This window comes from Xiphias gladius, chromosome 2, assembly GCF_016859285.1.
Source record: "Xiphias gladius isolate SHS-SW01 ecotype Sanya breed wild chromosome 2, ASM1685928v1, whole genome shotgun sequence".
NCBI lineage: Eukaryota > Metazoa > Chordata > Actinopteri > Istiophoriformes > Xiphiidae > Xiphias > Xiphias gladius.
Window position 1 is genome coordinate 20,496,401 of NC_053401.1, and position 16,009 is coordinate 20,512,409.

Below are 16,009 nucleotides of genomic sequence, written 5' to 3' on the forward strand. Positions count from 1 at the left end.
AGACCAGAGTTTGTGTTCCTTCAACGACCTGCAATTAGCATTTACTTTTGATAAACCACATCCATAATCTTTCCCTCAGCTTTGCAATACTATGGGTGCCATATACAGATATTGTAGAAAGCACCAATTTTAAAAACATCATAGTTTAATGTAATATTGGGTTTTGCAGAAGCACCCAATATCAACATTGTTATGTGACAAGGTTGTATTAGCCATATGATTATTTGTGTTTATTTGGTAGAATTGGCTGTCACTGAATGTATATATACATATATATATATACACACACACACACATTAAGTATACTCACACATTACATATACATGTACAGTGGCTTCAGAAAGTATTCAGACTGCTTCACTTTTTGGAAACTTTATTGTGTTGTAGGTTTGACTGTCAGATTTAATTGCTGGGACACTCAAGGGACATGAGATACTTGTCACAAAGCTGCTCCAGCAATTTCTCGGCTGTATGATTCAGGTCATTGTTGTGCTGAAAGGTGAACTGTCATTCCAGTCTCAGGTTCCATGCACTCTGGAGCAGGTTCTCTTCCAGGATTTGGCTGCATTCATCCTTCCCAGTCCCTACCACTGCACGATGCTCCAACCAGCATGCTTCACTTTATTTACTAGGCAGGCGATGAGCAGTGCCTGGTGCTAATCAGACATAACGTTTGGAGATCTGTCCAAAGGGTTCAATATTTGTCTCATCAGACCAAAGAAACTTTTTCCTCATGCTCTCAGAGTTCTTTAAAGGCCATTTGGCAAAGTCTAAGCAGACCGTCATATGCCTTTTACTCAAAGTGACCTCTGTCTAGCCACTCTACCATAAAGACCTGATTGATGGAGTGCTGCTGAGATGATTGTCCTTCTGGCGGGTTCTCCCATCTCTGCTGAGGACTTCTGAAGCTCTGTTTGAGTAACTGGGCAAAAAATAGCCTGGTCAGGGAGGTGACCGAGAACCCAACAGTCACTCTGTTTGGCTGGACGGCCAACTCTTGGAAACGTCCCGGTGGTTCCAGACTTCTTCCATTTCACTATTAATGAGGCCACTGTGCTCCTGGGAACACTAAAAGCTTTAGAAATGGTTTCATACCCTTGCCCTGAGCTATGCCTCACCACAATTTCATTGCAGAAGTCTACAGAAAGTTCCTTGGAATTCATGGCTTGGAGTTTGTCCTGACATACAGTGTTCATTGTTTGACCATATACTCTATATACATATATCTTTAATATTCTATTCCCTATTTATACGGTAACTACATAACTGTGCACCTTGTTTGTAGTGTTAATAATTGCTTAGATTGTCCAACCCTGTCTACTAGAGATTACGTTCATATACAGCTAAACCGCAACAGCAAATATGTTTTGTAGGAAACTAAATCACTGGCTGGGTTAAATTCAGAAGCAAGTTTTTTTTTTTTTTTTTTTAATGAATGTTTAAAGCCACACATTTATTAATGGCAGCAGACTGCAAGGAGGTGGTTGGGGTGGATGGCAGACATACAAAGAGCACAGCTGTCACACCAGGGACCAGGGCTCACACCCACAGTTCTGCCTGTGGTTAGGTTTAGGCAACGAAAGTACTTTGGCTAAGGTTAGGGAAAAATTTTTAGTTTTAGTTAAATGAAAACAAGCATGTTGTGTCTGAAGTCACTGTGGACTTTTTCTGTATTAAACCAGAATACATTCTTTCCCGGACCTTAACCAAGTGCCATGAGAGTCTAAACATAACCATAAAACAGTTTATTGATGCTGTAGTCACTATAAGTGGATATTGTGCAGCAAGATCAGATATTTTGGTGGAAAACAAACATGTTGTCTTTGAATATTTTACCGATACAGTCAGAATCAACAGAATTGTGAATTGCCACATATGTAAATTAACAACATATCCTCATTATGTTAAAGGCAGAAGTAATTGGGTCGCACTTATGTTTCCTACAAAATGTATTTGTTTTTGCAGTTTAATTGTATATAGACAGAATTTCTAGGAGACAGGAGTGAGCAGGAGCGAGGAGGAGTGATTCACCATAAGACAGTCACATATCACGTTTATTGTAAGTGTTCTGTTGTGCTACTATTGAAGCGAACCTTAAAGTGGACCAGGTTACATACTCCCTCCCAACTCCATTGCTTTACCCACATCCTAAACATTGTTTTAAGGCAGTTAAAGCTATCAAGTTAACAATAAATGCTAAGAATAACTGGTGTTATACTGTGACTCTAAGGGTTAGAGAAGAATTGTGGTCAAGGTTAGTAGAAGATTGTGATCATGGTTGAAAGAGATCAAGTCTGACTCTTGGCAAGAGACAAGATGCAGGTCTTGTCCTAAACATTTGTACACCCAAACACCCACACCTCCTCCTCTCTAAGAGGTTTTGTAGTTCTTTGAGACCATCACATTACTTTCTTTGCTGCTGACAGACAACAATTGAAATTTGTATGAACACGAGAAGTCACTTTTCAGGAAAAAATAAAAATAGGCCAGTTTGAGAGACCAAATGAGCAATGCTGCCATTGTACTGGTGAGGACAGTCACTATCACAGCCTCTGGAATGCATTTGCCCTTCCAATTCCAGATTATTTTCATAAAATCGTATTTGAAACAATAATCCAATAATTAAAATGTGTAAAGAATATTTATTGTCATGTTAGATGTTCCAATCCAGTTTTGTATCTTTCTATATACAGTAAAAAGTGATTACTGTATAGAAAAATACAAAAAACAGTCTGGAAGGCAACATCTTTGGTTTTCCATTTGCTGTTTCGCTGATGTTGTCTGTGCACCACTTGCTGTGTTCTTCCATATCTGATCTTGTCATTGTTTTCCTACAAATTCACTCCATTGCCAGTCAAACACTGGAGCTTATCCCAGAGTTACTGGAACACCAATGTGCCATTTCTCCTCTATTCTGTTCCTCCAGCTGCTCCATAGAGGAGAGAAATTAGTTGAGGAATATATTGAGAAAGGTCCCCAAACATGGGCAAAGTAGGCTATTTATACTGTAGCTGAATGTGAAGGCCAAGTTATTTGGTGGGGTTAAGGAAACATAACCACTGGAAAGAGCAACTGCTAGAGAAGCTGTGAAATAATTTCCTGTCAAGGGCATAAAACGGCTCTCAATTGAGGTAAACATTTCTACTTTCAAAAGCAATTTATTTTCTAACAACTGCTGAAAGCAGACAACATATCTCATGTTCCCTTTCCTTGAATTTTCATTTTATGCCCCCCCCACAAAACTCCCCCCCTTCACATATGAGTGTTTACCACCCACTTGCAGCGATGACGAGAGCTGGGGTCTGGAGACTGGCAGTGAGAAATTGCCTGGTTTCTGAGTGGATTTGGATTAGGGTCAATGCAATGTGTGATTTGGAGGGAAAATACCATCATGGCTTTTCATTGATTTTCATATTTTCTTCCCTATTTCCTTGTAACAATTAAGACTACATAGGTAGAATACAGTCTTTGATGAATGGATTGGCCCGTATGATGCCTTTGTCAGGCTTCTACATACTCCTATGTTAAAATGTGGCAATTTGGCCACCAGATACAACCATGGCGATACTGTTGGTACTCTTGTAACTCACCGAAACAATGCTCCAGTCTTTCTGTTGAAATTAAAAGCTCTTGTGTCATGCAGACCTGCATGCCTTTGGTTTGCCATAGAATAAAACAAAGAAGCTGTGAAAAGAACTGAATTCTTGCCTATCATACGAAGATCTTCAAAATGGCTTGGACAAAATTATTGGTGATAAATAAGTGTTTCGTAGTGATTTTTCAAGTAGACTGTTTTCTTCAATTAGCACCAGAGGTGTCTTCAATCTTATTATCATCATACAGTCTATTTAAATGGAGAGTAGTCGTCATTGTGCTCTTTGGTGTCATTGTGTGCACCACACTAAACATGGACAAGAGAAAGAAAAGAAGAGAGTTGTCTGAGGAGATAAGGAAGAGAATAATGGCCAAGCATGGTCAAGGTAAAGGCTACAAGTCCATCTTCAAGCAGATTGATGTTCCTGTGACCCAAGTTGCTGGTATTATTAAGACGTTTAAGCTCTATGGGACCATAGCCAACCTCCCTGGATGTGGAAGCAAGAGGAAAATGACCCCATGTTGAACAGAAGGAGAGTTTGAATGGTAGAAGAGTAAACAGTAAAGACTTCAAAAAAAGATACAAGTCGACCTCCAGTATTTAGGTACAACAGTGTCTGGTTGTACCATACGTCGCTTTCTGAATGAAAGTGGACTCCATGGAAGAAGACCAAGTAAGAGCCCACATTTGAAAGACAAACATAAAAGCCTGTCAGGAGTTTGTTTAAATGTGTATTGACAAACCAGAGTAGGTACGTCTACATGACGCCGAACATTCCAATTATAATTGGTTTAAAAGCCCAAACAGAAAAAAAATGCTGCATATAAATACCTCATTCAGAAGAAACTGTCCCAAACTGTTTGACATTTCAATCGGTTGCAGAGAGATAGTTTAAGCCTTTTCATACGATGATCAAAAGAAAAATTGTCTCATGTAAACGATTTAACCTGATTACTTCCTGGCTGCGAATGCCATCCATCTTGACGTAAATGCATGGGGTGTACGTTTCTCCGTGCATGATGTATTCATGACTTTTGCACATCTCACACAGCTGTTCCCATTAAATGCATCAGCGTATGTAAACACCGGGCCGTATTAAATCACATCCCATGTAAAAGGTTGACCCAAAATCTTCAATCAGTATGATTTTAATCAGATTGAAAAAAAATGTGCATGCAACTGCAGCTACTGCCTCTGGGAGAATGTCCTGTGGACAATTGAAACTAAATTTGAACTCAGAGAACACAAACCTCCACCAAGGCCAATGTCACATACACTAGACTTCAGAGAAAAAAAATTTAATTTATAGTTAACGATTCTGATCTGCCCCAAAATGTAATGGGTTCTTCCCTGGCCCATATGCTGCATCCCTACACCAACTCTGGTGCAAATCGCTTCAGTATTTTTTGCGTAATCCTGCAGACAAATAAACAAGCAAACAAACAGACACGTGTGAAAATATAACCTTCTTGGACAAGGTAATGAAGTTTTCAAAGAAAAGAACACCATCCCCACTTTGAAACAGGGAGGAAGCTGGGCTGTGTCTGGCACAGGGTGCCTTGAAATTGTGCAGGGCACACTGAAAATCATCAGATAATCAAGGCATTCTGGAGTGAAGCAAACTGCCCTGTCTCAGCCGCAGGTCATGGCTCCTCCAACAGGATAATGAGCCAAAACATACATCTAAAAACAGAATAGCTGAAAATAAAACACTGGACCATTCTGAAGTGCCCTGCTGTGAGTCCTGAACCTACTCAAATTGAACATCAACGGAAACAGCTAAAAAATCGAAGCTGGTAGAGGGCACCCATCAAACCTGAGAGAACTGGAGCAGTTTGCTCAGGGTTGATCAAGAAAGGGCCAAACTACCAGCTGAGGAGTGTAGCAGTCTCATAAAGAGCGACAGAAAGCATTTGATTGCATTGATTGCCTCTACAGGCTGTGCTACAAAATAGGTTAAGAGTGCAATATTTTTTGTGCATGCCATTTTCAATTCTGTGTTTTATTTAAAATAATATGTTGCATTGAAAACCAAAAGCAATGTTTCTGTTCTATTGATTATGGGGTAGAGAATAGTGGATGCTAATTATTTTTGGCAGTTTCAACAGCTTTCTATGATTTTGGTTACATGCTGGTGTGGTATTATTGTTTAATAAGACACACTGATTTTATATTAAGAAAGTCTTCCTTTGATTTTGAGGTTTGTACAATCAAATTTTAAGTTTTATGTACATATTTATTAAGCACAGTGGAAAAGTGAACATACTTTTCTGTCAGTTTAAAGATTACGTAACTTTTGAATGATAAAATGACACAATCTTCCTCTTTCAAACAAAAAGTTAAGGTCATATTCAATGAAACGCACCTTTGCTTGGTTACCTACCCAACAAGTCTCACTAAAAAAACCCATAAGAGAGACTCCTGAAATAGCAACCCTACAGTAGCAGGAGGTATGCCACGTGTAAACTCTTAAAAATCCCTTTTAAAAAAAACAACCTCCTCCCCACGCAGATTTTGTCACTATATAGTAATGTCACCTGAATTCCTCCTTTGCTCCCATTATAATTACTGCAGCCGCTACAAGTCTCCTGCAACTGCCTTACATGGTCTGGTATGGCCAGTAGCTTATGGTGGCTTACGTTAGTTAATGATGGCAAACTTTGGATAAATATTCAGTCTGGGGTCAGTAGAACTCTTCACTACTTGTGCTACTGCTATGATTTAGATGGTCACAGATAAAAGTTTCAATGGTCAATCTGTCTCCTAAAAATAATGTTTATATAGTCATTTCCAACAGTTAATACAGCACTTGGTTAATGTTAGGATAATATGACGGTGTTCATTAAAGATTGATAAACTCACACTGAATTGAATCACAAAACAAGACGTGTTAACTTTCTTACTGTTCAACCAAAACCATTGTTTTCTGAACTTTAACAACAGTGTTTTAGTTACGTAACCCTAACCTTGCGAGAATCAGGATGCAAACCTTTGGTGTAAAAGTTCAGCATTTTGTACTTATTGTGATACACTATTGAGTACACTGTTTGAATTAACTAAAGGTTTGAATAAGTGATTTTTAATCAAGTAGTATTTGTTTGTACTTATATAAACTAATTTGATATGGAGTAGGCTTGTATTTGAGTTCCAATTTAATGTATTAATCACAACTCTATTACATGTTAATATCAAATAGTGAAAAAAGCGCATTAGTTTTAAGACTGCTTTAATCATCTCACATCAAAGCTCGTTATAAGTTGGAAAAACAGTATTCCTGAATGGAATTTACTGAATACACAACTACTGTGCTTTTCATAGACTTTTACAAAGCTTTCCTTAACCTTTTACCTGACAGGAAGGTGTAACATAATATAAACATAGATAAACTTATATTGTACAACATAAATAGTAATGAATGATTATTTGGGTTATACTTTGTTCATACAAGACTGGATACCACAAACACAAATCTCAAAAGTAGGCTCATATTTATTTAAATGTAAATGTAAAAAAGTACATTGTGGTAAACTGTTTAAAAGTAATATACTTTTACAGAAAAGTTTAGACGGAGATTAATTCACACAACTCGTAATTGTAGTTGTGTGAATTACCAATTGTGAAATTCATACATACATTTCCTATTTCCAAGCTTTATTCTTAATGTCCTTGCCTTGCACAGCGCTGCAACCTTGCCAAAGCAGGAGCTAATGCTTAATTCGGACTAGTGCCAACTCATGTAGAGAATGTCGCCACCTGCTGGTGTAGCTAGTAACTGCACCTCACATTTGTGGATTTTTTTCTACAGATCAGCTGTGGTACGAATTGGACAAAAATCCACAAACAAATAGGAGAGAAGTCACACATTTCACGTTGTCCACAAACAGACCAGAAAAATTTGCAAAACCTGCTTCACATGGATCCACAAATGTTTAAATGTTCACAGGGTAAGATATACATATTTGCAAATCGCAAATACAGCGATTGGAAGGCCTCCTCACATTTGGAATCCCACTCCAACTCCTTAGAAGGGCTGATAAGATCACTGAGTGGATAAACAATGGTAGTGAAGTTACGGCAGAATGCCCTGTATTAACCAGCTAACCCTTGGAAACAACGTAGCTGACGCTTTGTTGTGGCAACTGGATAATCGATACCACTGATCTTAGCTGCCAGGGACTGGTGTTGAGCCAAGATACATGAAGGTGGCTTTTGCAAACTTGCACTTGGACAGGTTCAAGGTAAGTGAGGCCTTTTCAAGACACTGGAATATATCCAGGAGAATGTCCATGTGACTCTTCCAGTCAGGTGAGCACACTACAACATAGAATACACACTAGTACACTATAAAATAGGCTTCACAGTTAGCCACACCAGAAGATGGTGCTCGGGCACATCTGAAACAAAGCAGGACAACCACAAATTGGCCTGGAAATGTCACCCTTTTATGAGTCAGGAAGATATCGACAAATGAGTCCCCAGGTTTGCTCACACCCAGAACATGCACATCTTGCTTGTTCAAGTCATAATCAACAAGACAATAGGAAATAACTGAAACTGCAGCAACACAACTAACTTCACTGGAAGGACTTTTTCCCCTTACCGGACCTGAAAGCGTCTGACTTCAACATATTAACATGACAAACACAAGATTTATTTTTTTCTGTTTGGAGTGCAAATGACACTGAGTTTCTTCTCAAATACGTAAGGGCCAGCAAACTTAGTATGCAACACTGATCCTGGTATTGGCCGAAGGGCCAGTACTGAGTCCCCAGTCTGGAAACAGTGCAGCACTGCATTTTTATGAAACTGCTGCTTCATCTTAGACAGAGTTTGGCTACAAAGTTTGGCCTCAAAGTAGCCTGTTTGGCTACTTTGAGGGCATGATGGAGTCGCTCTCGAAATGAACTCACATAGTTAAGCACATTGAAATTGGATGAAAAATCCTCAAATCTGCAAATCACCTGCTCGTGCTGAAATTTCAAAGGACCTCTGACTGTGTAGCCAAACACCAACTCAGCAGGACTGAACCCCAATGACTCCTGCACAGTTTCACGGATGGCAAACAGCAAAAGAGGTATGCCTTCATCCCACTCTGGACCACAGTCAAGGCAGTAAGTGAGTAGCATAGACTTCAGGGTTTGGTGGAATCTCTCTAGGGTTCCTTGGCTCTCATAGTGGTAAGTACTTGAAACCTGAGGCTTCACAGCCACAACCTCAAGCACTTGACTGAATTCCTTGGATGAGAAATTATTCCTTTTTTCCATTTGGATGACTTTTGGCAAACCACAAGTAGTGCAGAATTTCAATAACTCTCTTACAACTGCTTTAGCTTCAAGAGAGTGCAGGGGTATTACCTCAGTGCAACGAGTGGTGGCACACATGACAGTCAAAAGGTATTGATCAGGATAGGGGGACTGCACATAATGTCTCTCAAATGGTTCTCTTATCACAGGAATAAGCATGTAGTGGTGCAGGAGGAATAGCCTGGTTAGGTTTGCCAGCTAGCTGGCCAACATGACAATTACGACAATACTAAACAACATCTGACATGAAACCAGGCCAGAAGAAATGTTTTGGTGTTCGATTTTATGTCTTAGTAATCTACAAGTGGCCAGGCATAGTATTAGGATGACCTAAGTTCAGTATCTGTGAGCAGTATGCAGAGGGAGCAAAAATTTGTGGAGTTCAGTCAACACCATCAGAAATAGCAGTCCACTTACGCATGAGCACATCACCTTCAAGGCAAAAACCAGCATCAACAGCTGGCAGGTCCTCTTTAGGCTTAACAGCAGCAAAACATTAAGCTAGGGAAGGATCAGCCCTCTGAGACACAACTAGCTCCTCCCTACCTAGCCTCAGTGGAGTTTCACCAGAAACACTGAGGTTACACAATGTCACATCAGCAACTTTAGACCAAGCAAATAACAAACATTTCCTACTAGCTCTGGTTCAGCTATTTCTGGAAGATCAACCATAAATGTTTGAGAAAGGTTGATGGATTCAGCTTTTTGGAGACAGAGAACGAGTCACGACACAAGCATAATAAACAGCAGGGGCCGGAGAAGTTGAATCTTTCTGGTCATTTGGCTCAGAAGCCACAGGGTTGTCGGTCACAACAGGTTAGAGGGAACCCCTTTTACCAGCAAGGTTATTACCTCAGATGAAACTTGAGTCCTTTACTGGGGTGTTGGGGGGCAGTCCCACTCGCACAAGCACTGTGACCAAACCACACTTCAAATACAGTGTTTAGTGGCGTCCTAAGATACAGTAAGACATTTCACATCATCATATTGAGGCATCACCATCAAGAACAGTCTCATCAGACAAAGGCCTGATGAGACTGGGTCAGACTCCAAAATAGCTACAAAGCCATCTATGATTAATGATTCAAAGCCTTTTAGATTCAGAATCCTCTGAGCAGCATGGATCCTGCTCAGGGTCAACAGCAGGGAGCTGATATGGCACAGAACCAATCAGAAGCACAGGCTTAGCTTTCTGCTTACGTAAAGTATGGTAGTCAGCTATGTGACCAGGCTTCTTGAGGCAGAAACAACTCCTTTCCAAGTTTCCATTACTAGAACTGGAGGCTTTCCTACTTGAAGCAGAAAAACAACTGCCCTTAGATGGTTTCGAAAAGCAAGAATGCAGAGGAATGGCAAATTTAATCTTCAGTATGGAACTTGTTACTAAAAGTGACTTTTTAGGCCAGAACATACTCATCAGCCAACACAGCAGATTCTTATACAGTTTTTAATCTCTACCCAATCAAATAAGGGGAAACCACCTCTGGAACACGATATTTCAACTTTTACAGAAGAACCAGCTGTCGGAGCTACTCTTCAGTTTCCACTTTCTGGGATTTGCACCAATGATCAAACAATTTCTTTCTCTTGAGCGAATTCCAAATAGGTTTTCTTCTCAGCCTTTCAGCCTTAGGGTAGCCACAAAAAACACAGTCTATAAGCTTCTGGCATTAGCTCATAAAGCATGCAAAATAGCAGCTTTAACAATGTCATAGCCAGTGCTGAACTCAATTTTTGTACATAATATACCCTGTTCAACCAAAGCATTTATGATTTTTTCACACAACTAATCTTTCCTTAAAAAGGTGCTATATGTAAGCATTTGCTATCGCTACATAGCCAACTTTAGCATTAAAAGCTGTTTACTTACCATTCTAGAGGAAGTGTTGCAAGTTCAGCATCAAACTTCATTCCTTTACTTGCCAAGAGCTGTCTCCAGCGCTAAAAAGCAACGCCAATGTTAACTCTTTTTTTGCCTCTCTTTCTATTACTCTTTTTCTTTGCTGCTGAACATGGTTTCTTGCCCTCTGGGCAGCACTGCTTCTTCATCCTCTCATGTCGTACTGAGGGCAGACTGGACGCTACACTGACTAACTATCGCATCTTGAGGCACAAAGTGGTATTACGAGATTGGACGGGCTGGGCTAGCAGGTTAGCATGCTAACTTCATTAGATATTTCTGCAATGCAATACATAGATGTCTTTGACATAATGTCAAAACTTTTTTTCCACATTCTGTTGATAATTATAGTTAATTTTCAATGTTTTAAACTAAAATGCTTACATATAGCACCTTTAAGTTTCCCTGAACACCAACACTATGCTGGTCTGCTACAGAGCAAAGATCTTTCTTTGAGCAAACTAAGAGTTGCTGACTAGCATACAGACACACTAGCCTACCAAACAATGCAATTTAGTGTACTACCAACTAGAAATGCCACCAAACCACAAATTTCTCCAAAAAAAGAGACTCCCAGCTTGCAAAGGCTGAATGACATAAAGCTGCACATGTAGTTCCACTGGCCACAGAGTAAAGTACACCTAACAAATACCAATTACCATCCAAGACAAATGGCACACAAATCAAAGTGCATTTAGTACAAAATAACCCTCAAAGTACCACACAAAAGCAGAATTACACAATCACTAAACTCACACAAGTAAAGGTGAGCATAAACTACAATAGCTACTAAAGTACTAGTCTCACTCTAAGTTACAAGGGTTTAACAAGTGAAACAGAGCTGTAATTTGAATGCAAGAAACTAAACCCCCAAATGCTTTTTAACTACAGCTCACACAGACAAAGCAAGCTTTACAGAGGTCATCATGTGCTACCACATGCTACTCTTCAGACAGTCCTACTCACGAACTTACCGAGTACCCTACCTGCCTGAGAAGGTTTGCTACCTTAATGTATCTGTTTGTCTTCAGCGTTGTACCCAATCCCGCCAGGGGCCACCCCACGGTTACTACACAAAAATAACAAATCGGGGCTGGTCTCTCCAGCACCTGCAGACTTGCTCAACTGGGAAAGTTCAAAAACCATCTTATATGGCAACACATAAATGACCTCACTGACCTCCAGCTAAATGACTAGGTTTCGCTCCCGGATGTGCCCACATTATTATGTTAAGGCTGGCTCAAACAGCAAACATAATAATGAACACAACACCAGCAGGGTGGATAGAGAAAGAGCTGAACACAGGACTGGCTTAGACTCAACCAACCACTCAGCTGATCAAGCTAGAGCCTGAAACAGGAAACGCCAAAACAAAACAGGATGTAACAGGCCATATCTATGTATTTATATATTCTGTTAGCAGGAGGTGCTGCAGCTTGACTAGTGGCACAATCCTGCCCTGCTGTCTCCACTTTTCACCACCTTACAGTGGCTTAAAAAAAAAATCCCACTTTAACACATTAGACTTCCCATTTCACCTAGATAATTACACAATTATCCTGCTTCATTCAAAAAAAATCCATCCAGGGGTAATTGGCATGTTGTGTGGGGGGAGTTACCCAGAATCCACTGCAGTGAGGGTCTGGGGGAACAAATCCAGATAAGTCAGACAGAAAAAGGGAGGGGAAAAGCTGCACTTATTCGATTTTAATCTCACCACTTTGCAAGCATTTAAATAGCCTTCATCAGACTCCTGGCTTGCCGCCCTGCCACTAACCTGTTATCAATGCAGAAAATGTCCATTTTAAATGTCAGTGGGAAACCAGAATGGAAACGCAGTAACAAGTGCTCGGCCTGAGGTGAACTGCAGTAATGCCCCCATTATTGGTTTCTCATAGAGCTGTTACATGTTGCATTGTTGCTGCTTGGGACACAGCATTTTGTGGGTAAAAGCAGAGTTCAATTATTGGCACAGAAACACACGCAAAGGCACACAATGGCCAGCAGAATAGGGTCTGCCCAGGCTACATCTGTAGCCTATGAAAGAACCTTGATAAAAGTAATTGAATTTTGCTGTGATAAGATTAACTTGTGGTAATTGTGAGCAGTAGGAGCCTTGAGTCCATACAAAAGATACATACACATGACGGTATGACGGTAGGGAATAATCACACCCTCTTCCTCTCTCCTTAGAATATATGCAGAAAAATAAAAGCAACTGTGAAGGAATCAAGACTGAAATCATGCTCTCAGTGGCCGACACTCCTACCCAAATGGCTATGTATGTCCTGATTACCATGCACACTCTCATAGTCCTTTCAAATGTGCTGAGATGGGCTTTAAACAAGATTCAACACTTTAAACCCCAGCAGACTTCATTAAGGGTGGGACTTAGCACATGCAGAGACGAGTGAGGAGAAGGAGAGAGGATTGGATCGGTGGAGGAAGGAGGAGGTATGGAAATGGCAGCGGGGGAGGAAGGGTGGGAGGGTACACTGATACAGTGAGAAAGGTGCTGTTTGTGCTTCATTTCTGCCCACCAGCTAATGTCCACGCATAGAAACCTGCCTCTCTCCACAGCTGCACACATTTCATGAACCAACACACACAACAAAACAGAAATGTGTCTTAAACTCTACAGTTCTTTGCCAAAACTCCCTGAAATATCAAACAATGCGCAGCCGTGGGGGGCGCCGCGCGTGCTGTTCAAGCAGCCCAGTCTCGTCTCCATGCAGCTTTTACATGTTTCCAAAAGATATGCATAATTACAGGGTTTGTACATAATTGCGCCAACACATTGCAGGGAAAAAGCCAGGTTTGTTCTTTTTTTAACACTGGCTCTGAGAAAACAGACTCGATTTCTTTCTCCCTCCGTTCCCCGGTCTGAACAATTAAAACAATGTGGCTGTCTTGGAAAGGAGCTCTGCTCTCATTATCACCTTCTCTTCTCCCCCCGTCAGAACATTTACCGCTTAAAAAGAGGCCCAGGCACCTTGGCATTGAAGCACACGCTTTCTTTTTCTTGTCTGTTTCCCTCTCCTGCCTTCTCTCGCTGCCTTCTCTGCGCTCTTGCCGGAACAGAATGGGTTCCAAAAAGGAAATGTAAATAAGATGGAGTCTGCGGCTCATTCTGTTCCGCTGCAAAACAGAGCATGCAAGGCATCTTAAGCAATCAAAGGAACTTTACATAAAGCAAGTTTTACTGGTCTTATTCAGAGTCTGGAAACAGACGCACACACTGTTCAACCTCATACCAGCAGAAATATGCAATTTTGGAATTCAAGGTGGAAACATTAGGAGCTGTCAAAAAGTTCTTTTTTCGTGAGAGAAAATAATAATATTAATATGATGCTCAGTCTCTTCCTGCCTGGACTACCTTTCGGGCTCCGACACAACATGTGATGTAGGATGTATGTTTGTGTCTGAGTGAAATGCTTTGTCTCATTGTCATGTTTCGGAGCGCTCTTTTCTGGCTGCTCAGGCCCGCTAATAACCTGCGATAGTGTATCTGTGGGTGTTGATATTGCCTTTATGTGCAAAAAGCCTACATCCTTTCAGTCTCTATCATGGTGGAGACATGGCTGTTATCCAAATGCTTTGGCTCCACATGAATTGTGTTGAGGGAAGAGATTTGTTCCTCACTGTATTGATGAAAGCTTCCTTTAGCTGTCGGGATGCTCTCTCTTGAAAGCAGCACCTTCAGTGCCGTTTCCAGGCCGCGCGATTTTCCACCGCCTCGATCGCACTTTACCGACACACAGAAAAGAGCCACGTCAGTGATGTGACTGACAGCTCCCTAAGTGGTTACTCAGAGCTTCTCAGTCACTAAGAACACTCGGTCTGTCATCCAATTCAAATTTTAGGCATATCTACTTCAGGGAGAGAGATGCTTCTGCTGGCGTCATCTGGTTGTACAACAAAGGACTCAGCCGACTCACACAAAAGCTGTCAAACACTTTTTCTCCTATTGATCAACACAAGAGAATTGTAGAATTATAAGACCCCACGCACCACCAGCCCTCTGTAGAGGTTTGATGATAGTCTTTTGCAGCGGAGTTAATTCTCTTCGGCTTAGAGTGGGATTAATTTTTCTTAAATGTCATGGTCAGAGTGTATGTGGCCCAAATTGGTCTTCGCTGACAGTCCGCAGACAGTGATTGTGGTTGGCTGCGATGATGTATCAATGCAGCAGGACGACTTCTTTATCCCAGAACAATATACACCACTCGGGGGACAGGAGGGCAGAAAAAAAAAATACATCCCTTTACAAGATAAAATTACTTTTTCCTCCAGAAAGTCAGAAAAATGATAGGAATAATACACCATTCATGCTATCGGACAGCAGGGAGAGGAAGGAAGCCGGGCATGTTTTATATGCTTTTCTCATACTCATATTGCCCCACTGCTGACCAGTGCAGAAAAACCAGGTATCCTAATGTTTAAAAAATAACACCTTTATCGCTACCTATTGAATCCAGTTGCAAGCAATGCAACTTGTAACAGATAAGGACCTGATGGAATCTGTCTTTGCTCTATCTGAACCAAAATGGTCTCTGTATGAGTTTAATGGAGGAACCACATTGACAATTCAAATCGAACAGTGCTTTCCAGGCAATTCACCCTGTAATCTACATGCTTCCCTCACCAGCTGGCCCCAGCTAGATTGCATTTTATATACAAAAGCCCTTCTTTTGTGAGGGCCGTCATATTCACTCACAATCTAATAAGGTCCAGAGATTTACAAGTGCATCCATAAGAACGCACACGGAGAATGGTGAAAGCCTTCTGAAAACTATTGTTGAGGGAAATGGAAGAGTTTGATAATAGTTAAGTTGATGTCCAAGTAGGTTCCTCAGTGCTAAGGAAAACTTTTTAATCTCTAAAAGAGAGATTTACAGCAGAGCTCTGCCTTTATGTTTAAAAATATCACTTCATGCCTTGGATGCTTATTAGTATGACCAATTACACTGGAAGCAATGGTTTTTTTTCCTTTTTCTGTGCAACATTAATAGACTTAACCCTTGTTACTTCACACTGCTTTTTTTTTGCTTGGAACAGATAACTAATCCCGTATATCCCACCTGCCTGTATATGTCAATATGCCTCTCCACAGCTATAAATCAGTTACACCCACAGCAGGCTACATTAAATATATACAATAAATGTACAAGCAGTGCACCCTTAACACATGCAATTTGTTTTTCTGTGGTT